The sequence below is a fragment of the Bombus fervidus genome, chromosome 6 (genome assembly GCF_041682495.2).
Source record: "Bombus fervidus isolate BK054 chromosome 6, iyBomFerv1, whole genome shotgun sequence".
Classification (NCBI taxonomy): domain Eukaryota; kingdom Metazoa; phylum Arthropoda; class Insecta; order Hymenoptera; family Apidae; genus Bombus; species Bombus fervidus.
This window is the reverse complement of record NC_091522.1, coordinates 99101-124294: the sequence shown is the minus strand read 5'-3', so window position 1 is coordinate 124294 and position 25194 is coordinate 99101.

Here is a 25194-nt window from a genome sequence, read left to right as displayed (position 1 = left end):
ATATACTATTACCTTATAACGTATAACGTTATGTGGCATTTCGTTATAACGTATAACGTTATATACTATTACCTTATAACGTGTAACGTCATGTAGCATTACGTTATAACGTATAACGTTATGTAGCATTACGTTATAACTTATAACGTTATGTAGCATTATGTTATAACGTATAACGTTATATACTATTACCTTATAACGTATAACGTTATGTAGCATTACGTTATAACGTATAGCGTTATGTAGCACTACGTTATAACGAATAACGTTATATACTATTGCCTTATAACGTATGACGTTATGTAGCATTACGTTATAACGTATAACGTTATATACAATTACCTTATAACGTATAACGTTATGTAGCATTACGTTATAACGTATAACTTTATATACTATTACCTTATTACGTATAACGTTATGTAGCATTACGTTATAACGTATAGCGTTATGTAGCACTACGTTATAACGTATAACGTTATATACTACTACCATATAACGTATAACGTTATGTAGCACTACGTTATAACGTATAACGTTATGTAGCATTACGTTATAACTTATAACGTTATGTAGCATTTTGTTATAACGTATAACGTTATATACTATTACCTTATAACGTATAACGTTATGTAGCATTACGTTATAACGTATAACGTTATATACTATTACCTTATAACGTGTAACGTCATGTAGCATTATGTTATAACGTATAACGTTACATACTATTACCTTATAACGTATAACGTTATGTAGCATTTCGTTATAACGTATAACGTTATGTAGCATTACGTTATAACGTATAGCGTTATGTAGCGCTACGTTATAACGTATAACGTTATTTACTATTGCCTTATAACGTATAACGTTATGTAGCATTACGTTATAACGTATAACGTTATGTAGCATTACGTTATAACGTATAACGTTATGTAGCATTATGTTATAACGTATAACGTTATATACTATTACCTTATAACGTATAACGTTATGTGGCATTTCGTTATAACGTATAACGTTATATACTATTACCTTATAACGTGTAACGTCATGTAGCATTACGTTATAACGTATAACGTGATGTAGCACTACGTTATAACTTATAACGTTATGTAGCATTATGTCATAACGTATAACGTTATATACTATTACCTTATAACGTATAACGTTATGTAGCATTACGTTATAACGTATAACGTTATATACTATTACCTTATAACGTATAACGTTATGTAGCATTACGTTATAACATATAACGTTATATACTATTACCTTATAACGTATAACGTTATGTAGCATTACGTTATAACGTATAACGTTGTATACTACTACGTTATAACGTTACATACTATTAGCTTATTTCCTATAACGTTGTACACTATTACCATATAACGTATAACGTTATGTAGCATTACGTTATAACGTATAACGTTATATACTATTACGTTATAACGTATAACGTTATATAGTATTACCGTATAACGTATAACGTTATGTAGCATTACGTTATAACGTATAACGTTATATACTATTACCTTATAACGTATAACGTGATGTAGCATTACGTTATAACTTATAACGTTATGTAGCATTATGTTATAACGTATAACGTTATGTAGCATTACGTTATAACGTATAACGTTATATACTATTACCTTATAACGTATAACGTTATGTAGCATTACGTTATAACATATAACGTTATATACTATTACCTTATAACGTATAACGTTATGTAGCATTACGTTATAACGTATAACGTGATGTAGCATTACGTTATAACTTATAACGTTATGTAGCATTATGTTATAACGTATAACGTTATATACTATTACCTTATAACGTATAACGTTATGTAGCATTACGTTATAACGTATAACGTTATATACTATTACCTTATAACGTATAACGTTATGTAGCATTACGTTATAACATATAACGTTATATACTATTACCTTATAACGTATAACGTTATGTAGCATTACGTTATAACGTATAACGTTGTATACTACTACGTTATAACGTTACATACTATTAGCTTATTTCCTATAACGTTGTACACTATTACCATATAACGTATAACGTTATGTAGCATTACGTTATAACGTATAACGTTATATACTATTACGTTATAACGTATAACGTTATATACTATTGCCTTATAACGTATAACATTATGTAGCATTACGTTATAACGTATAACGTTATATACAATTACCTTATAACGTATAACGTTATGTAGCATTACGTTGTAACGTATAACGTTATATACTATTACGTTTTAACGTATAACGTTCTGTAGCACTACGATATGACGTATGACGTTATATACTATTACCTTATAACGTATAACGTTATGTAGCATTACGTTAAAAAGTATAACGTTATATACTACTACCTTATAACGTATAACGTTATATACTATTGCCTTATAACGTATAACGTTATGTAGCATTACGTTATAACGTATAACGTTATATACTATTACCTTGTAACGTATAACGTTATGTAGCATTACGTTATAACGTACAACGTTATATAATATTACCTTATAACGTATAACGTTATGTAGCATTACGTTATAACGCATAGCGTTATGTAGCACTACGTTATAACGTATAACGTTATATACTATTGCCTTATAACGTATAACGTTATGTAGCATTACGTTATAACGTATAACGTTATATACTATTACCTTATAACGTATAACGTTATGTAGCATTACGTTATAACATATAACGTTATATACTATTACCTTATAACGTATAGCGTTATATAGCACTACGTTATAACGTATAACGTTATATACTATTACCTTATAACGTTATACGTTAAATACTGTTACCTTATAACGTTATACGTTATATGCTATTACCTTATTACGTATAACGTTATGTAGCATTACGTTATAACGTAAAACGTTATATACTATTACCTTATAACGTATAACGTTATGTAGCATTACGTTATAACGAATAGCGTTATGTAGCACTACGTTATAACGTATAACGTTATATACTATTGCCTTATAACGTATAACATTATGTAGCATTACGTTATAACGTATAACGTTATATACAATTACCTTATAACGTATAACGTTATGTAGCATTACGTTGTAACGTATAACGTTATATACTATTACGTTTTAACGTATAACGTTCTGTAGCACTACGATATGACGTATAACGTTATATACTATTACCTTATAACGTATAACGTTATGTAGCATAACGTTATAACGTATAACGTTATATAATATTACGTTTTAACGTATAACGTTCTGTAGCACTACGATATTGCGTATAACGTTATATACTATTACATTATAACGTATAACGTTATGTAGCATAACGTTATAACGTATAACGTTATATAATATTACGTTTTAACGTATAACGTTCTGTAGCACTACGATATTGCGTATAACGTTATATACTATTACATTATAACGTATAACGTTATGTAGCATTGCGTTATAACGTATAACGTTATATACTATTACCTTATAACGTATAACGTTCTGTAGCATTACGTTATAACGTATAACGTTATATACTATTACCTTATAACGTATAACGTTATGTAGCATTACGTTATAACGTATAACGTTGTATACTATTACGTTATAACGTTACATACTATTAGCTTATTACCTATGACGTTGTATACTATTACCATATAACGTATAACGTTATGTAGCATTACGTTATAACGTATAACGTTATATACTATTACCTTATAACGTATAACGTTATGTATCATTACGTTATAACGTATAACGTTATATACTATTACCTTATAATGTATAACATTATAATGTACAGGGTTGGAATTCTTACTACAGAGTTGGAATACCTTTGTACAGAGTTGGAATGCTTCCTACAGGTTTGGAATACCTTTGTACAGAGTTGGAATGCTTTCTACAGGTTTGGAATACCTTTGTACACGGTTGGAATGCTTTCTAGAGGGTTAGAATGCTTTCGACAGGGTTGGAATGCTTTCTACAGGGTTGGAATGCTTTCGACAGAGTTGGAATACCTTTGTACAGAGTCAGAATGTTATGTACAGGGTTGAAATTCTTTCTACAGAGTTGGAATACCTTTGTACAGAGTTGGAATATCTTTGTACAGAGTCAGAATGTTATGTACAGGGTTGGAATTCTTTCTACAGAGTTGGAATACCTTTGTACATAGTTGGAATGCTTTCTACAGGGTTGGAATACCTTTGTACAGAGTCAGAATGTTATGTACAGGGTTGGAATTCTTTCTACAGGGTTGGAATGCTTTCGACAGAGTTGGAATACCTTTGTACAGAGCCAGAATGTTATGTACAGGGTTGGAATTCTTTCTACAGAGTTGGAATACCTTTGTACAGAGTTGGAATGCTTTCTACAGGTTTGGAATACATTTGTACAGAGTTGGAATGCTTTCTACAGGGTTGGAATACCTTTGTACAGAGTCAGAATGTTATGTACAGGGTTGGAATTCTATCTACAGATTTGGAATACATCTGTACAGAGTTGGAATGCTTTCTACAGGTTTGTAATACCTTTGTACAGAGTTGGAATGCTTTCTACAGGTTTGGAATACCTTTGTACGGAGTTGGAATGCTTTCGACAGAGTTGGAATACCTTTGCACAGAGTCAGAATGTTATGTACAGGGTTGGTATTCTTTCTACAGAGTTGGAATACCTTTGTACAGAGTTGGAATGCTTTCTACAGGGTTGGAATACTTTCTACAGGGTTGGAATGCCTTCTACAGAGTTTTAGTGCTTTCTACAGGGTTGGAATTCTTTCTACAGTGTTGGAATGCTTTCTACAGAGTTGGAATACCTTTGTACAGGGTTGGAACAGCTTTGTACAGCTTTGGAATACTTTGTACAGGGTCGGAATGCTTTCTAGAGGGTTGGAATGCTTTCGACAGTGTTGCAATGCTTTCTACAGGGTTGGAATGCTTTCGACAGAGTTGGAATACCTTTGTACAGAGTCAGAATGTTATGTACAGGGTTGGAATTCTTTCTACAGAGTTGGAATACCTTTGTACAGAGTTGGAATACCTTTGTACAGGGTTGGAATACTTTCGACAGGGTTGGAATACCTTCTACAAGGGTTGGAATGCCTTCTACAGTGTTTGAATGCTTTCTACAGGGTTGGAATGCTTTCTACAGGGTTGGAATGCTTTCTACAGGGTTGGAATGCTTTCTACAGAGTTGGAATGCTTTCGACAGAGTTGGAATGCTTTGTGCAGAGTCAGAATGTTATGTACAGGGTTGGAATTCTTTCTACAGAGTTGGAATACCTTTGTACAGAGTTGGAATACCTTTGTACAGGGTTGGAATACTTTCTACAGGGTTGGAATGCTTTCTACATTGTTGGAATGCCGTCTACAGGGTTGGAACGCTTTCGACAGAGTTGGAATACCTTTGTACAGGGTTGGAATGCTTTCTACAGGGTTGGAATGCTTTCTACAGGGTTGGAATACCATTGTACAGATTTGGAATGCTTTCTACAGGGTTGGAATGCTTTCTACAGGGCTGGAATGCTTTCTACAGAGTTGGAATACCTTTGTACAGGGTTGGAACAGCTTTGTACAGCTTTGGAATACTTTCTACAGGGTTGGAATGCTTTCTAGAGGGTTCGAATACTTTCGACAGGGTTGGAATGCTTTCTACAGGGTTGGATGCTTTCGACAGAGTTGGAATACCTTTGTACAGAGTCAGAATGTTATGTACAGGGTTGGAATTCTTTCTACAGAGTTGGAATACTTTTGTACAGAGTTGGAATACTTTTGTACAGGGTTGGAATAATTTCTACGGGGTTGGAATGCTTTCTAGAGGGTTGGAATGCTTTCTACAGGGTTGGAATACCTTTGTACAGAGTTGGAATGCTTTCTACAGGGTTGGAATACTTTCGACAGGGTTGGAATGCTTTCTACAGGGTTGGATGCTTTCGACAGAGTTGGAATACCTTTGTACAGAGTCAGAATGTTATGTACAGGGTTGGAATTCTTTCTACAGAGTTGGAATACTTTTGTACAGAGTTGGAATACTTTTGTACAGGGTTGGAATAATTTCTACGGGGTTGGAATGCTTTCTAGAGGGTTGGAATGCTTTCGACAGGGTTGGAATGCTTTCGACAGGGTTGGAATGCTTTCGACAGAGTTGGAATACCTTTGTACAGAGTCAGAATGTTATGTACAGGGTGGGCATTCTTTCTACAGAGTTGAAATACCTTTGTACAGAGTTGGAATGCTTTCTACAGGGTTGGAATACCTTTGTACAGAGTTGGAATGCTTTCTACAGGGTTGGAATGCTTTCTACAGGGTTGGAATACATTTGTACAGAGTTGGAATGCTTTCTACAGGGTTGGAATACCTTTGTACAGAGTTGGAATGCTTTCTACAGGGTTGGAATGCTTTCTATAGGGATTTAATGCTTTCTACAGGGTTGGAATGCTTTCGACAGAGTTGGAATACCTTTGTACAGAGCCAGAATGTTATGTACAGGGTTGGAATTCTTTCTACAGAGTTGGAATACCTTTGTACAGAGTTGGAATGCTTTCTACAGGTTTGGAATACATTTGTACAGAGTTGGAATGCTTTCTACAGGGTTGGAATACCTTTGTACAGAGTCAGAATGTTATGTACAGGGTGGGCATTCTTTCTACAGAGTTGGAATACCTTTGTACAGAGCCAGAATGTTATGTACAGGGTTGGAATTCTTTCTACAGATTTGGAATACATCTGTACAGAGTTGGAATGCTTTCTACAGGTTTGGAATACCTTTGTACAGAGTTGGAATGTTTTCTACAGGGTTGGAATACTTTCTACAGTTTTGGAATGCCTTCTACAGTGTTTTAGTGCTTTCTACAGGGTTGGAATGCTTTCTACAGGGTTGGAATGCTTTCTACAGGGTTGGAATTCTTTCTACAGTGTTGGAATGCTTTCTACAGAGTTGGAATACCTTTGTACAGGGTTGGAACAGCTTTGTACAGCTTTGGAATACTTTGTACAGGGTTGGCATGCATTCTAGAGGGTTGGAATGCTTTTGACAGGGTTGGAATGCTTTCTACAGTGTTGGAATGCTTTCGACAGAGTTGGAATACCTTTGTACAGAGTCAGAATGTTATGTACAGGGTTGGAATTCTTTCTACAGAGTTGGAATACCTTTGTACAGAGTTGGAATACCTTTGTACAGGGTTGGAATACTTTCTACAGGGTTGGAATGCTTTCTACATGGTTGGAATGCCGTCTACAGGGTTGGAACGCTTTCGACAGAGTTGGAATACCTTTGTACAGAGTTGGAATGCTTTCTACAGGGTTGGAATACCTTTGTACAGAGTTGGAATGCTTTCTACATGGTTGGAATGCCGTCTACAGGGTTGGAACGCTTTCGACAGAGTTGGAATACCTTTGTACAGAGTTGGAATGCTTTCTACAGGTTTGGAATACATTTGTACAGAGTTGGAATGCTTTCTACATGGTTGGAATACCTTTGTACAGAGTCAGAATGTTATGTACAGGGTTGGAATTCTTTCTACAGAGTTGGAATACCTTTGTACAGAGTTGGAATACCTTTGTACAGGATTGGAATACTTTCTACAGGGTTGGAATGCTTTCGACAGAGTTGGAATACCTTTGTACAGAGTCAGAATGTTATGTACAGGGTTGGAATTCTTTCTACAGAGTTGGAATACCTTTGTACAGAGTTGGAATACCTTTGTACAGGGTTGGAATACTTTCTACAGGGTTGGAATGCTTTCTAGAGGGTTGGAATGCTTTTGACAGGGTTGGAATGCTTTCTACAGTGTTGGAATGCTTTCGACAGAGTTGGAATACCTTTGTACAGAGTCAGAATGTTATGTACAGGGTTGGAATTCTTTCTACAGAGTTGGAATACCTTTGTACAGAGTTGGAATACCTTTGTACAGGATTGGAATACTTTCTACAGGGTTGGAATGCTTTCGACAGAGTTGGAATACCTTTGTACAGAGTCAGAATGTTATGTACAGGGTTGGAATTCTTTCTACAGAGTTGGAATACCTTTGTACAGAGTTGGAATACCTTTGTACAGGGTTGGAATACTTTCTACAGGGTTGGAATGCTTTCTAGAGGGTTGGAATGCTTTTGACAGGGTTGGAATGCTTTCTACAGTGTTGGAATGCTTTCGACAGAGTTGGAATACCTTTGTACAGAGTCAGAATGTTATGTACAGGGTTGGAATTCTTTCTACAGAGTTGGAATACCTTTGTACAGAGTTGGAATACCTTTGTACAGGATTGGAATACTTTCTACAGGGTTGGAATGCTTTCGACAGAGTTGGAATACCTTTGTACAGAGTCAGAATGTTATGTACAGGGTTGGAATTCTTTCTACAGAGTTGGAATACCTTTGTACAGAGTTGGAATACCTTTGTACAGGGTTGGAATACTTTCTACAGGGTTGGAATGCTTTCTACATGGTTGGAATGCCGTCTACAGGGTTGGAACGCTTTCGACAGAGTTGGAATACCTTTGTACAGAGTTGGAATGCTTTCTACAGGGTTGGAATACCTTTGTACAGAGTTGGAATGCTTTCTACATGGTTGGAATGCCGTCTACAGGGTTGGAACGCTTTCGACAGAGTTGGAATACCTTTGTACAGAGTTGGAATGCTTTCTACAGGTTTGGAATACATTTGTACAGAGTTGGAATGCTTTCTACATGGTTGGAATACCTTTGTACAGAGTCAGAATGTTATGTACAGGGTTGGAATCCTTTCTACAGATTTGGAATACATCTGTACAGAGTTGGAATGCTTTCTACAGGTTTGTAATACCTTTGTACAGAGTTGGAATGCTTTCAACAGGGCTGGAACGCTTTCGACAGAGTTGGAATACCTTTGTACAGAGTTGGAATGCTTTCTACAGGGTTGGAATACCTTTGTACAGAGTTGGAATGCTTTCTACAGGGTTGGATTGCGTTCGACAGAGTTGGGATACCTTTGTACAGGGTTGGAATGCTTTCGACAGAGTTGGAATACCTCTGTACAGAGTTGGAATGCTTTCTCCAGGGTTGGAATGCATTCGACAGAGTTGGAATACCTTTGTACAGAGTTGGAATGCTTCCTACAGGGTTGGAATGCTTTCTACAGGGTCGGAATGCTTTCTACAGGGTTGGAATGCTTTCGACAGAGTTGGAGTGCCTTTGTACAGGGTTGGAATGCTTTCTACAGGGTTGGAATGCTTTCGACAGAGTTGGAATACTTTTGTACAGAGTTGGAATACTTTTGTACAGGGTTGGAATAATCTCTACGGGGTTGGAATGCTTTCTAGAGGGTTGGAATGCTTTCGACAGGGTTGGAATGCTTTCGACAGGACTGGAATGCTTTCGACAGAGTTGGAATACCTTTGTACAGAGTCAGAATGTTATGTACAGGGTGGGCATTCTTTCTACAGAGTTGGAATTCTTTCTACAGTGTTGGAATGCTTTCTACAGAGTTGGAATGCATTCGACAGAGGTGGAATACCTTTGTACAGAGTTGGAATGCTTTCTAGAGGGTTGGAATGCTTTCGACAGGGTTGGAATGCTTTCTACAGGGTTGGAATGCTTTCGACAAAGTTGGAATACCTTTGTACAGAGTCAGAATGTTATGTACAGGGTTCGAATTCTTTCTACAGAGTTGGAATACCTTTGTACAGAGTTGGAATACCTTTGAACAGGGTTGGAATGCTTTCGACAGAGTTGGAATACCTCTGTACAGAGTTGGAATGCTTTCTCCAGGGTTGGAATGCATTCGACAGAGGTGGAATACCTTTGTACAGAGTTGGAATGCTTCCTACAGGGTTGGAATGCTTTCTACAGGGTCGGAATGCTTTCTACAGGGTTGGAATGCTTTCGACAGAGTTGGAGTGCCTTTGTACAGGGTTGGAATGCTTTCTACAGAGTTGGAATGCTTTCGACAGAGTTGGAGTGCTTTCGACAGAGTTGGAATACCTTTGTACAGAGTTGGAATGCTTTCTCCAGGGTTGGAATGCTTTCGACAGAGTTGGGACACCTTTGTACAGGGTTGGAATTCTTTCGACAGAGTTGGACTACCTTTGTACAGGGTTGAAATGCTTTCGATAGGGTTGGAATACCTTTGTACAGAGTTGGAATTCTTCCTACAGGGTTGGAATGCTTTTTACAGTGTCGGAATGCTTTCTACAGGGTTGGAATGCGTTCGACAGAGTTGGAGTACCTTTGTTCAGAGTCAGAATGTTATGTACAGGGTTGGAATTCTTTCTACAGAGTTGGAATACTTTTGTACAGAGTTGGAATACTTTTGTACAGGGTTGGAATAATTTCTACAGGGTTGGAATGCTTTCTAGGGGGTTGGAATGCTTTCGACAGGGTTGGAATGCTTTCGACAGGGTTGGAATGCTTTCGACAGAGTTGGAATACCTTTGTACAGAGTCAGAATGTTATGTACAGGGTTGGAATTCTTTCTACAGAGTTGGAATACCTTTGTACAGAGTTGGAATGCTTTCTACAGGGTTGGAATACCTTTGTACAGAGTTGGAATGCTTTCTACAGGGTTGGAATGCTTTCTACAGGGTTGAAATACATTTGTACAGAGTTGGATTGCTTTCTACAGGGTTGGAATGCTTTCGACAGAGTTGGAATACCTTTGTACAGAGTCAGAATGTTATGTACAGGGTTGGAATTCTTTCTGCAGAGTTGGAATACCTTTGTACAGAGTTGGAATACCTTTGTACAGGGTTGGAATACTTTCTACAGGGTTGGAATGCTTTCTACATGGTTGGAATGCCGTCTACAGGGTTGGAACGCTTTCAACAGAGTTGGAATACCTTTGTACAGAGTTGGAATGCTTTCTACAGGGTTGGAATACCTTTGTACAGAGTTGGAATGCTTTCTACAGGGTTGGAATGCTTTCTACAGGGCTGGAATGCTTTCTACAGAGTTGGAATACCTTTGTACAGGGTTGGTACAGCTTTGTACAGCTTTGGAATACTTTCTACAGGGTTGGAATGCTTTCTAGAGGGTTGGAATGCTTTCGACAGGGTTGGCATGCTTTCGACAGGGTTGGAATGCTTTCGACAGAGTTGGAATACCTTTGTACAGAGTCAGAATGTTATGTACAGGGTGGGCATTCTATCTACAGAGTTGGAATACCTTTGTACAGAGTTGGAATGCTTTTTACAGGGTTGAAATACCTTTGTACAGAGTTGGAATGCTTTCTACAGGGTTGGAATGCTTTCTACAGGGTTGGAATACTTTTGTACAGAGTTGGAATGCTTTCTACAGGGTTGGAATACCTTTGTACAGAGTTGGAATGCTTTCTACAGGGTTGGATTGCGTTCGACAGAGTTGGGATACCTTTGTACCGGGTTGGAATGCTTTCGACAGAGTTGGAATACCTCTGTACAGAGTTGGAATGCTTTCTCCAGGGTTGGAATGCATTCGACAGAGTTGGAATACCTTTGTACAGAGTTGGAATGCTTCCTACAGGGTTGGAATGCTTTCTACAGGGTCGGAATGCTTTCTACAGGGTTGGAATGCTTTCGACAGAGTTGGAGTGCCTTTGTACAGGGTTGGAATGCTTTCTACAGGGTTGGAATGCTTTCGACAGAGTTGGAGTGCTTTCGACAGAGTTGGAATACCTTTGTACAGAGTTGGAATGCTTTCTCCAGGGTTGGAATGCTTTCGACAGAGTTGGGATACCTTTGTACAGGGTTGGAATTCTTTCGACAGAGTTGGACTACCTTTGTACAGGGTTGAAATGCTTTCGATAGAGTTGGAATACCTTTGTACAGAGTTGGAATGCTTCCTACAGGGTTGGAATGCATTATACAGTGTCAGAATGCTTTCTACAGGGTTGGAATGCGTTCGACAGAGTTGGAGTACCTTTGTACAGAGTCAGAATGTTATGTACAGAGTTGGAATTCTTTCTACAGAGTTGGAATACTTTTGTACAGGGTTGGAATAATTTCTACAGGGTTGGAATGCTTTCTAGAGGGTTGGAATGCTTTCGACAGGGTTGGAATGCTTTCTACAGGTTTGGAATGCTTTCGACAGAGTTGGAATACCTTTGTACAGAGTCAGAATGTTATGTACAGGGTTGGAATTATTTCTACAGAGTTGGAATACCTTTGTACAGAGTTGGAATACCTTTGTACAGGGTTGGAATACTTTCTACAGGGTTGGAATGCTTTCTACATGGTTGGAATGCTTTCTCCAGGGTTGGAATGCTTTCGACAGAGTTGGGATACCTTTGTACAGGGTTGGAATTCTTTCGACAGAGTTGGAATACCTCTGTACAGAGTTGGAATGCTTTCTCCAGGGTTGGAATGCATTCGACAGAGTTGGAATACCTTTGTACAGAGTTGGAATGCTTTCTAGAGGGTTGGAATGCTTTCGACAGGGTTGGAATGCTTTCTACAGGGTTGGAATGCTTTCGACAAAGTTGGAATACCTTTGTACAGAGTCAGAATGTTATGTACAGGGTTCGAATTCTTTCTACAGAGTTGGAATACCTTTGTACAGAGTTGGAATACCTTTGAACAGGGTTGGAATGCTTTCGACAGAGTTGGAATACCTCTGTACAGAGTTGGAATGCTTTCTCCAGGGTTGGAATGCATTCGACAGAGGTGGAATACCTTTGTACAGAGTTGGAATGCTTCCTACAGGGTTGGAATGCTTTCTACAGGGTCGGAATGCTTTCTACAGGGTTGGAATGCTTTCGACAGAGTTGGAGTGCCTTTGTACAGGGTTGGAATGCTTTCTACAGAGTTGGAATGCTTTCGACAGAGTTGGAGTGCTTTCGACAGAGTTGGAATACCTTTGTACAGAGTTGGAATGCTTTCTCCAGGGTTGGAATGCTTTCGACAGAGTTGGGACACCTTTGTACAGGGTTGGAATTCTTTCGACAGAGTTGGACTACCTTTGTACAGGGTTGAAATGCTTTCGATAGGGTTGGAATACCTTTGTACAGAGTTGGAATTCTTCCTACAGGGTTGGAATGCTTTTTACAGTGTCGGAATGCTTTCTACAGGGTTGGAATGCGTTCGACAGAGTTGGAGTACCTTTGTTCAGAGTCAGAATGTTATGTACAGGGTTGGAATTCTTTCTACAGAGTTGGAATACTTTTGTACAGAGTTGGAATACTTTTGTACAGGGTTGGAATAATTTCTACAGGGTTGGAATGCTTTCTAGGGGGTTGGAATGCTTTCGACAGGGTTGGAATGCTTTCGACAGGGTTGGAATGCTTTCGACAGAGTTGGAATACCTTTGTACAGAGTCAGAATGTTATGTACAGGGTTGCAATTCTTTCTACAGAGTTGGAATACCTTTGTACAGAGTTGGAATGCTTTCTACAGGGTTGGAATACCTTTGTACAGAGTTGGAATGCTTTCTACAGGGTTGGAATGCTTTCTACAGGGTTGAAATACATTTGTACAGAGTTGGATTGCTTTCTACAGGGTTGGAATGCTTTCGACAGAGTTGGAATACCTTTGTACAGAGTCAGAATGTTATGTACAGGGTTGGAATTCTTTCTGCAGAGTTGGAATACCTTTGTACAGAGTTGGAATACCTTTGTACAGGGTTGGAATACTTTCTACAGGGTTGGAATGCTTTCTACATGGTTGGAATGCCGTCTACAGGGTTGGAACGCTTTCAACAGAGTTGGAATACCTTTGTACAGAGTTGGAATGCTTTCTACAGGGTTGGAATACCTTTGTACAGAGTTGGAATGCTTTCTACAGGGTTGGAATGCTTTCTACAGGGCTGGAATGCTTTCTACAGAGTTGGAATACCTTTGTACAGGGTTGGTACAGCTTTGTACAGCTTTGGAATACTTTCTACAGGGTTGGAATGCTTTCTAGAGGGTTGGAATGCTTTCGACAGGGTTGGCATGCTTTCGACAGGGTTGGAATGCTTTCGACAGAGTTGGAATACCTTTGTACAGAGTCAGAATGTTATGTACAGGGTGGGCATTCTATCTACAGAGTTGGAATACCTTTGTACAGAGTTGGAATGCTTTTTACAGGGTTGAAATACCTTTGTACAGAGTTGGAATGCTTTCTACAGGGTTGGAATGCTTTCTACAGGGTTGGAATACTTTTGTACAGAGTTGGAATGCTTTCTACAGGGTTGGAATACCTTTGTACAGAGTTGGAATGCTTTCTACAGGGTTGGATTGCGTTCGACAGAGTTGGGATACCTTTGTACCGGGTTGGAATGCTTTCGACAGAGTTGGAATACCTCTGTACAGAGTTGGAATGCTTTCTCCAGGGTTGGAATGCATTCGACAGAGTTGGAATACCTTTGTACAGAGTTGGAATGCTTCCTACAGGGTTGGAATGCTTTCTACAGGGTCGGAATGCTTTCTACAGGGTTGGAATGCTTTCGACAGAGTTGGAGTGCCTTTGTACAGGGTTGGAATGCTTTCTACAGGGTTGGAATGCTTTCGACAGAGTTGGAGTGCTTTCGACAGAGTTGGAATACCTTTGTACAGAGTTGGAATGCTTTCTCCAGGGTTGGAATGCTTTCGACAGAGTTGGGATACCTTTGTACAGGGTTGGAATTCTTTCGACAGAGTTGGACTACCTTTGTACAGGGTTGAAATGCTTTCGATAGAGTTGGAATACCTTTGTACAGAGTTGGAATGCTTCCTACAGGGTTGGAATGCATTATACAGTGTCAGAATGCTTTCTACAGGGTTGGAATGCGTTCGACAGAGTTGGAGTACCTTTGTACAGAGTCAGAATGTTATGTACAGAGTTGGAATTCTTTCTACAGAGTTGGAATACTTTTGTACAGAGTTGGAATACTTTTGTACAGGGTTGGAATACTTTTGTACAGGGTTGGAATAATTTCTACAGGGTTGGAATGCTTTCTAGAGGGTTGGAATGCTTTCGACAGGGTTGGAATGCTTTCTACAGGTTTGGAATGCTTTCGACAGAGTTGGAATACCTTTGTACAGAGTCAGAATGTTATGTACAGGGTTGGAATTATTTCTACAGAGTTGGAATACCTTTGTACAGAGTTGGAATACCTTTGTACAGGGTTGGAATACTTTCTACAGGGTTGGAATGCTTTCTACATGGTTGGAATGCTTTCTCCAGGGTTGGAATGCTTTCGACAGAGTTGGGATACCTTTGTACAGGGTTGGAATTCTTTCGACAGAGTTGGAATACCTCTGTACAGAGTTGGAATGCTTTCTCCAGGGTTGGAATGCATTCGACAGAGTTGGAATACCTTTGTACAGAGTTGGAATGCTTTCTAGAGGGTTGGAATGCTTTCGACAGGGTTGGAATGCTTTCTACAGGGTTGGAATGCTTTCGACAAAGTTGGAATACCTTTGTACAGAGTCAGAATGTTATGTACAGGGTTCGAATTCTTTCTACAGAGTTGGAATACCTTTGTACAGAGTTGGAATACCTTTGAACAGGGTTGGAATGCTTTCGACAGAGTTGGAATACCTCTGTACAGAGTTGGAATGCTTTCTCCAGGGTTGGAATGCATTCGACAGAGGTGGAATACCTTTGTACAGAGTTGGAATGCTTCCTACAGGGTTGGAATGCTTTCTACAGGGTCGGAATGCTTTCTACAGGGTTGGAATGCTTTCGACAGAGTTGGAGTGCCTTTGTACAGGGTTGGAATGCTTTCTACAGAGTTGGAATGCTTTCGACAGAGTTGGAGTGCTTTCGACAGAGTTGGAATACCTTTGTACAGAGTTGGAATGCTTTCTCCAGGGTTGGAATGCTTTCGACAGAGTTGGGACACCTTTGTACAGGGTTGGAATTCTTTCGACAGAGTTGGACTACCTTTGTACAGGGTTGAAATGCTTTCGATAGGGTTGGAATACCTTTGTACAGAGTTGGAATTCTTCCTACAGGGTTGGAATGCTTTTTACAGTGTCGGAATGCTTTCTACAGGGTTGGAATGCGTTCGACAGAGTTGGAGTACCTTTGTTCAGAGTCAGAATGTTATGTACAGGGTTGGAATTCTTTCTACAGAGTTGGAATACTTTTGTACAGAGTTGGAATACTTTTGTACAGGGTTGGAATAATTTCTACAGGGTTGGAATGCTTTCTAGGGGGTTGGAATGCTTTCGACAGGGTTGGAATGCTTTCGACAGGGTTGGAATGCTTTCGACAGAGTTGGAATACCTTTGTACAGAGTCAGAATGTTATGTACAGGGTTGCAATTCTTTCTACAGAGTTGGAATACCTTTGTACAGAGTTGGAATGCTTTCTACAGGGTTGGAATACCTTTGTACAGAGTTGGAATGCTTTCTACAGGGTTGGAATGCTTTCTACAGGGTTGAAATACATTTGTACAGAGTTGGATTGCTTTCTACAGGGTTGGAATGCTTTCGACAGAGTTGGAATACCTTTGTACAGAGTCAGAATGTTATGTACAGGGTTGGAATTCTTTCTGCAGAGTTGGAATACCTTTGTACAGAGTTGGAATACCTTTGTACAGGGTTGGAATACTTTCTACAGGGTTGGAATGCTTTCTACATGGTTGGAATGCCGTCTACAGGGTTGGAACGCTTTCAACAGAGTTGGAATACCTTTGTACAGAGTTGGAATGCTTTCTACAGGGTTGGAATACCTTTGTACAGAGTTGGAATGCTTTCTACAGGGTTGGAATGCTTTCTACAGGGCTGGAATGCTTTCTACAGAGTTGGAATACCTTTGTACAGGGTTGGAACAGCTTTGTACAGCTTTGGAATACTTTCTACAGGGTTGGAATGCTTTCTAGAGGGTTGGAATGCTTTCGACAGGGTTGGCATGCTTTCGACAGGGTTGGAATGCTTTCGACAGAGTTGGAATACCTTTGTACAGAGTCAGAATGTTATGTACAGGGTGGGCATTCTATCTACAGAGTTGGAATACCTTTGTACAGAGTTGGAATGCTTTTTACAGGGTTGAAATACCTTTGTACAGAGTTGGAATGCTTTCTACAGGGTTGGAATGCTTTCTACAGGGTTGGAATACTTTTGTACAGAGTTGGAATGCTTTCTACAGGGTTGGAATACCTTTGTACAGAGTTGGAATGCTTTCTACAGGGTTGGATTGCGTTCGACAGAGTTGGGATACCTTTGTACCGGGTTGGAATGCTTTCGACAGAGTTGGAATACCTCTGTACAGAGTTGGAATGCTTTCTCCAGGGTTGGAATGCATTCGACAGAGTTGGAATACCTTTGTACAGAGTTGGAATGCTTCCTACAGGGTTGGAATGCTTTCTACAGGGTCGGAATGCTTTCTACAGGGTTGGAATGCTTTCGACAGAGTTGGAGTGCCTTTGTACAGGGTTGGAATGCTTTCTACAGGGTTGGAATGCTTTCGACAGAGTTGGGATACCTTTGTACAGGGTTGGAATTCTTTCGACAGAGTTGGACTACCTTTGTACAGGGTTGAAATGCTTTCGATAGAGTTGGAATACCTTTGTACAGAGTTGGAATGCTTCCTACAGGGTTGGAATGCATTATACAGTGTCAGAATGCTTTCTACAGGGTTGGAATGCGTTCGACAGAGTTGGAGTACCTTTGTACAGAGTCAGAATGTTATGTACAGAGTTGGAATTCTTTCTACAGAGTTGGAATACTTTTGTACAGAGTTGGAATACTTTTGTACAGGGTTGGAATACTTTTGTACAGGGTTGGAATAATTTCTACAGGGTTGGAATGCTTTCTAGAGGGTTGGAATGCTTTCGACAGGGTTGGAATGCTTTCTACAGGTTTGGAATGCTTTCGACAGAGTTGGAATACCTTTGTACAGAGTCAGAATGTTATGTACAGGGTTGGAATTATTTCTACAGAGTTGGAATACCTTTGTACAGAGTTGGAATACCTTTGTACAGGGTTGGAATACTTTCTACAGGGTTGGAATGCTTTCTACATGGTTGGAATGCTTTCTCCAGGGTTGGAATGCTTTCGACAGAGTTGGGATACCTTTGTACAGGGTTGGAATTCTTTCGACAGAGTTGGACTACCTTTGTACAGGGTTGAAATGCTTTCGATAGAGTTGGAATACCTTTGTACAGAGTTGGAGTGCTTCCTACAGGGTTGGAATGCTTTATACAGTGTCGGAATGCTTTCTACAGGGTTGGAATGCGTTCGACAGAGTTGGAGTACCTGTGTACAGAGTCAGAATGTTATGTACAGGGTTGGAATTCTTTCTACAGAGTTGGAATACATTTGTACAGAGTTGGAATACTTTTGTACAGGGTTGGAATAATTTCTACAGGGTTGGAATGCTTTCTAGAGGGTTGGAATGCTTTCGACAGGGTTGTAATGCTTTCGACAGGGTTGGAATGCTTTCGACAGAGTTGGAATACCTTTGTACAGAGTCAGACTGTTATGTACAGGGTTGTAATTCTTTCTACAGAGTTGGAATACATTTGTACAGAGTTGGAATACCTTTGTACAGGGTTGGAATACTTTCTACAGGGTTGGAATACTTTCTACAGGGTTGGAATGCCTTCTACAGTGTTTTAATGCTTTCTACAGGGTTGGAATGCTTTCTACACGGTTGGAATACTTTCTACAGGGTTGGAATGCCTTCTACAGAGTTGGAATACCTTTGTACAGGGTTGGAACAGCTTTGTGCAGCTTTGGAATACTTTGTACAGGGTTGGAATGCTTTCTAGAGGGTTGGAATGCTTTCGACAGGGTTGGAATGCTTTCTACAGGTTTGGAATGGTTTCGACAGAGTTGGAATACCTTTGTACAGAGTCAGAATGTTATGTACAGGGTTGTAATTCTTTCTACAGAGTTGGAATACCTTTGTACAGAGTTGGAATACCTTTGTACAGGGTTGGAATACTTTCTACAGGGTTGGAATGCTTTCGACAGTGTTGGAATACCTTTGTACAGAGTCAGAATGTTATGTACAGGGTTGGAATTATTTCTACAGAGTTGGAATACCTTTGTACAGAGTTGGAATACCTTTGTACAGGGTTGGAATACTTTCTACAGGGTTGGAATGCTTTCTACATGGTTGGAATGCTTTCTCCAGGGTTGGAATGCTTTCGACAGAGTTGGGATACCTTTGTACAGGGTTGGAATTCTTTCGACAGAGTTGGACTACCTTTGTACAGGGTTGAAATGCTTTCGATAGAGTTGGAATACCTTTGTACAGAGTTGGAGTGCTTCCTACAGGGTTGGAATGCTTTAGACAGTGTCGGAATGCTTTCTACAGGGTTGGAATGCGTTCGACAGAGTTGGAGTACCTGTGTACAGAGTCAGAATGTTATGTACAGGGTTGGAATTCTTTCTACAGAGTTGGAATACATTTGTACAGAGTTGGAATACTTTTGTACAGGGTTGGAATAATTTCTACAGGGTTTGAATGCTTTCTAGAGGGTTGGAATGCTTTCGACAGGGTTGTAATGCTTTCGACAGGGTTGGAATGCTTTCGACAGAGTTGGAATACCTTTGTACAGAGTCAGAATGTTATGCACAGGGTTGGAATTCTTTCTACAGACTTGGAATACCTTTGTACAGAGTTGGAATGCTTTCTACAGGGTTGGAATACTTTCTACAGGGTTGGAATGCTTTCGACAGAGTTGGAATACCTTTGTACAGAGTCAGAATGTTATGTACAGGGTTGGAATTCTTTCTACAGAGTTGGAATACCTTTGTACAGAGTTGGAATACCTTTGTACAGGGTTGGAATACTTTCTACAGGGTTGGAATTCTTTCTACAGGGTTGGAATACTTTCTACAGGGTTGGAATGCCTCCTACAGTGTTTTAATGCTTTCTACAGGGTTGGAATGCTTTCTACACGGTTGGAATACTTTCTACAGGGTTGGAATGCCTTCTACAGAGTTGGAATACCTTTGTACAGGGTTGGAACTGCTTTGTGCAGCTTTGGAATACTTTGTACAGGGTTGGAATGCTTTCTAGAGGGTTGGAATGCTTTCGACAGGGTTGTAATGCTTTCGACAGGGTTGGAATGCTTTCGACAGAGTTGGAATACCTTTGTACAGAGTCAGACTGTTATGTACAGGGTTGTAATTCTTTCTACAGAGTTGGAATACATTTGTACAGAGTTGGAATACCTTTGTACAGGGTTGGAATACTTTCTACAGGGTTGGAATACTTTCTACAGGGTTGGAATGCCTTCTACAGTGTTTTAATGCTTTCTACAGGGTTGGAATGCTTTCTACACGGTTGGAATACTTTCTACAGGGTTGGAATGCCTTCTACAGAGTTGGAATACCTTTGTACAGGGTTGGAACAGCTTTGTGCAGCTTTGGAATACTTTGTACAGGGTTGGAATGCTTTCTAGAGGGTTGGAATGCTTTCGACAGGGTTGGAATGCTTTCTACAGGTTTGGAATGGTTTCGACAGAGTTGGAATACCTTTGTACAGAGTCAGAATGTTATGTACAGGGTTGTAATTCTTTCTACAGAGTTGGAATACCTTTGTACAGAGTTGGAATACCTTTGTACAGGGTTGGAATACTTTCTACAGGGTTGGAATGCTTTCGACAGAGTTGGAATACCTTTGTACAGAGTCAGAATGTTATGTACAGGGTTGGAATTATTTCTACAGAGTTGGAATACCTTTGTACAGAGTTGGAATACCTTTGTACAGGGTTGGAATACTTTCTACAGGGTTGGAATGCTTTCTACATGGTTGGAATGCTTTCTCCAGGGTTGGAATGCTTTCGACAGAGTTGGGATACCTTTGTACAGGGTTGGAATTCTTTCGACAGAGTTGGACTACCTTTGTACAGGGTTGAAATGCTTTCGATAGAGTTGGAATACCTTTGTACAGAGTTGGAGTGCTTCCTACAGGGTTGGAATGCTTTATACAATGTCGGAATGCTTTCTACAGGGTTGGAATGCGTTCGACAGAGTTGGAGTACCTGTGTACAGAGTCAGAATGTTATGTACAGGGTTGGAATTCTTTCTACAGAGTTGGAATACATTTGTACAGAGTTGGAATGCTTTCTACAGGGTTGGAATACTTTCTACAGGGTTGGAATGCTTTCGACAGAGTTGGAATACCTTTGTACAGAGTCAGAATGTTATGTACAGGGTTGGAATTCTTTCTACAGAGTTGGAATACCTTTGTACAGAGTTGGAATACCTTTGTACAGGGTTGGAATACTTTCTACAGGGTTGGAATACTTTCTACAGGGTTGGAATGCCTTCTACAGTGTTTTAATGCTTTCTACAGGGTTGGAATGCTTTCTACAGTGTTGGAATACTTTCTACAGGGTTGGAATGCCTTTTACAGAGTTGGAATACCTTTGTACATGGTTGGAACAGCTTTGTACAGCTTTGGAATACTTTGTACAGGGTTGGAATGCTTTCTAGAGGGTTGGAATGCTTTCGACAGGGTTGGAATGCTTTCTACAGGGTTGGAATGCTTTCGACAGAGTTGGAATACCTTTGTACAGAGTCAGAATGTTATGTACAGGGTTGGAATTCTTTCTACAGATTTGGAATACCTTTGTACAGAGTTGGAATACCTTTGTACAGGGTTGGAATACTTTCTACAGGGTTGGAATGCTTTCGACAGAGATGGAATACCTTTGTACAGAGTCAGAATGTTATGTACAGGGTTGGAATTCTTTCTACAGAGTTGGAATACCTTTGTACAGAGTTGGAATACCTTTGTACAGAGTTGGAATACCTTTGTACAGGGTTGGAATACTTTCTACAGGGTTGGAATGCTTTCTACATGGTTGGAATGCCGTCTACAGGGTTGGAATGCTTTCTACAGGGTTGGAATACCTTTGTACAGAGTTGGAATGCTTTCTACAGGGTTGGAATGCTTTCTACAGGGCTGGAACGATTTCGACAGAGTTGGAATACCTTTGTACAGAGTCGGAATGCTTTCTACAGGGTTGGAATACCTTTGTACAGAGTTGGAATGCTTTCTACAGGGATGGATTGCGTTCGACAGAGTTGGGATACCTTTGTACAGGGTTGGAATGCTTTCGACAGAGTTGGAATACCTCTGTACAGAGTTGGAATGCTTTCTCCAGGGTTGGAATGCATTCGACAGAGTTGGAATACCTTTGTACAGAGTTGGAATGCTTCCTACAGGGTTGGAATGCTTTCTACAGGGTCGGAATGCTTTCTACAGGGTTGGAATACTTTCTACAGGGTTGGAATGCTTTCTACATGGTTGGAATGCTTTCTCCAGGGTTGGAATGCTTTCGACAGAGTTGGGATACCTTTGTACAGGGTTGGAATTCTTTCGACAGAGTTGGACTACCTTTGTACAGGGTTGAAATGCTTTCGATAGAGTTGGAATACCTTTGTACAGAGTTGGAGTGCTTCCTACAGGGTTGGAATGCTTTATACAATGTCGGAATGCTTTCTACAGGGTTGGAATGCGTTCGACAGAGTTGGAGTACCTGTGTACAGAGTCAGAATGTTATGTACAGGGTTGGAATTCTTTCTACAGAGTTGGAATACATTTGTACAGAGTTGGAATGCTTTCTACAGGGTTGGAATACTTTCTACAGGGTTGGAATGCTTTCGACAGAGTTGGAATACCTTTGTACAGAGTCAGAATGTTATGTACAGGGTTGGAATTCTTTCTACAGAGTTGGAATACCTTTGTACAGAGTTGGAATACCTTTGTACAGGGTTGGAATACTTTCTACAGGGTTGGAATACTTTCTACAGGGTTGGAATGCCTTCTACAGTGTTTTAATGCTTTCTACAGGGTTGGAATGCTTTCTACAGTGTTGGAATACTTTCTACAGGGTTGGAATGCCTTCTACAGAGTTGGAATACCTTTGTACATGGTTGGAACAGCTTTGTACAGCTTTGGAATACTTTGTACAGGGTTGGAATGCTTTCTAGAGGGTTGGAATGCTTTCGACAGGGTTGGAATGCTTTCTACAGGGTTGGAATGCTTTCGACAGAGTTGGAATACCTTTGTACAGAGTCAGAATGTTATGTACAGGGTTGGAATTCTTTCTACAGATTTGGAATACCTTTGTACAGAGTTGGAATACCTTTGTACAGGGTTGGAATACTTTCTACAGGGTTGGAATGCTTTCGACAGAGATGGAATACCTTTGTACAGAGTCAGAATGTTATGTACAGGGTTGGAATTCTTTCTACAGAGTTGGAATACCTTTGTACAGAGTTGGAATACCTTTGTACAGAGTTGGAATACCTTTGTACAGGGTTGGAATACTTTCTACAGGGTTGGAATGCTTTCTACATGGTTGGAATGCCGTCTACAGGGTTGGAATGCTTTCTACAGGGTTGGAATACCTTTGTACAGAGTTGGAATGCTTTCTACAGGGTTGGAATGCTTTCTACAGGGCTGGAACGATTTCGACAGAGTTGGAATACCTTTGTACAGAGTCGGAATGCTTTCTACAGGGTTGGAATACCTTTGTACAGAGTTGGAATGCTTTCTACAGGGATGGATTGCGTTCGACAGAGTTGGGATACCTTTGTACAGGGTTGGAATGCTTTCGACAGAGTTGGAATACCTCTGTACAGAGTTGGAATGCTTTCTCCAGGGTTGGAATGCATTCGACAGAGTTGGAATACCTTTGTACAGAGTTGGAATGCTTCCTACAGGGTTGGAATGCTTTCTACAGGGTCGGAATGCTTTCTACAGGGTTGGAATGCTTTCGACAGAGTTGGAGTGCCTTTGTACAGGGTTGGAATGCTTTCTACAGGGTTGGAATGCTTTCGACAGAGTTGGGATACCATTGTACAGGGTTGGAATTCTTTCGACAGAGTTGGATTACCTTTGTACAGGGTTGAAATGCTTTCGATAGAGTTGGAATACCTTTCTACAGAGTTAGAATGCTTCTACAGGGTTGGAATGCTTTCTACAGGGTTGGAATGCTTTCTACAGAGTTGGAATGCTTTCTACAGAGTTGGAATGCTTCGGACAGAGTTGGAGAACGTTCTCCATAGTTGGAAAGGCTTTGGACATGTTGAAGTGTTCGACACTTGTAGGAAAACTCTACATGTGGTCTTCAGCTTTCTCAGGCGCCGAGGTCATCATTAGCGCATAGATTAAAGAATGCGTCTACGACAGACCATAAGCGGCACACATGCTACGTTGGCTTCAGCGATTTTTTAGTCTCATGGTAACATTGCTAGCGTGCGGATCTGGACCAGCTTACATATATTCCACATTTTGTACTTAAGTTTCACAATAAATATATCACTTACAATACAATTTACCCACGCATTTCTTTAATTCCACAAACATCGCATAAGCATAACAGGTTATGGGCCCAGGGCTGTAAATTGTAAGGTAGCAACGCGAAGTGAATAAAGTGTTAAAGTGTTGTGCTTGGTAAAGTAAGAGATAGTGCTAAAATGGAATCAGCAAGTGCAAGGTCGAGATGTTACGTGGCGAAGAAAACTGGCTCCAATGGCGTTTTATTATGCACTTATCATACTTATTATACACTTTTGGAGGAAAATGACGACCTGATCAACGTGTGTGAAGGGAATCTGTATCATCCAGGTAACAGTGCGGAAAAGGGAATCGCCCGTGAAAGATTTTTGAAGGCAGATCGGTTAGCGAGGATATTAATTGTGACCTCGGTAGGAAGGAAACTGTTGGATCTTCTTTTATGCTGCACAACAGCACATGAAATGTGGAAGAAATTAAACGCAGTATATGATATGAAGTCAAATGAAAATTTAAATATGATCCAGAAGCAGTTCTTCAATTTTAAATGGGAAGAATCTGAAAATGTGTCCCACAACTTGTCGAAGTTGGAACTGATAGCGGCGAAGATGAAAGCCCTTGAAGGTGAAGTTGCCGAGAGAACGCTGATAACACTCATTTTATCGGCGTTACCAAGCAAATTTGATCATTTTCACAGTGCGTGGGAGTCAGTGGAGGAAGAAAGGAAAACCCTAGACAAGCTTAGTACCAGACTGATGGCAGAAAAAACCAGATGGAAGAAAGACGACCAGGCAACATCGGTGGCGCTGGTAACAAAAAGTAATAATTGTAAAAGGGAACAACAGAGAATTAAGCCAGAGAATTAGGCACACGGTTAACGTCCCATACACTCCCGAACAGAATGGCGTCGCAGAAAGAGAAAATAGTGCAATAGTAGAGGCAGGCCGGTCAATGCTACATTCGAAACCAAATCTACCGCTGTTTTTATGGGCCGAAGCCATGAACACAGCAGTGCATGTCATAAATAAGACAGGGCCAACAGGACAAGAGAATAAAAC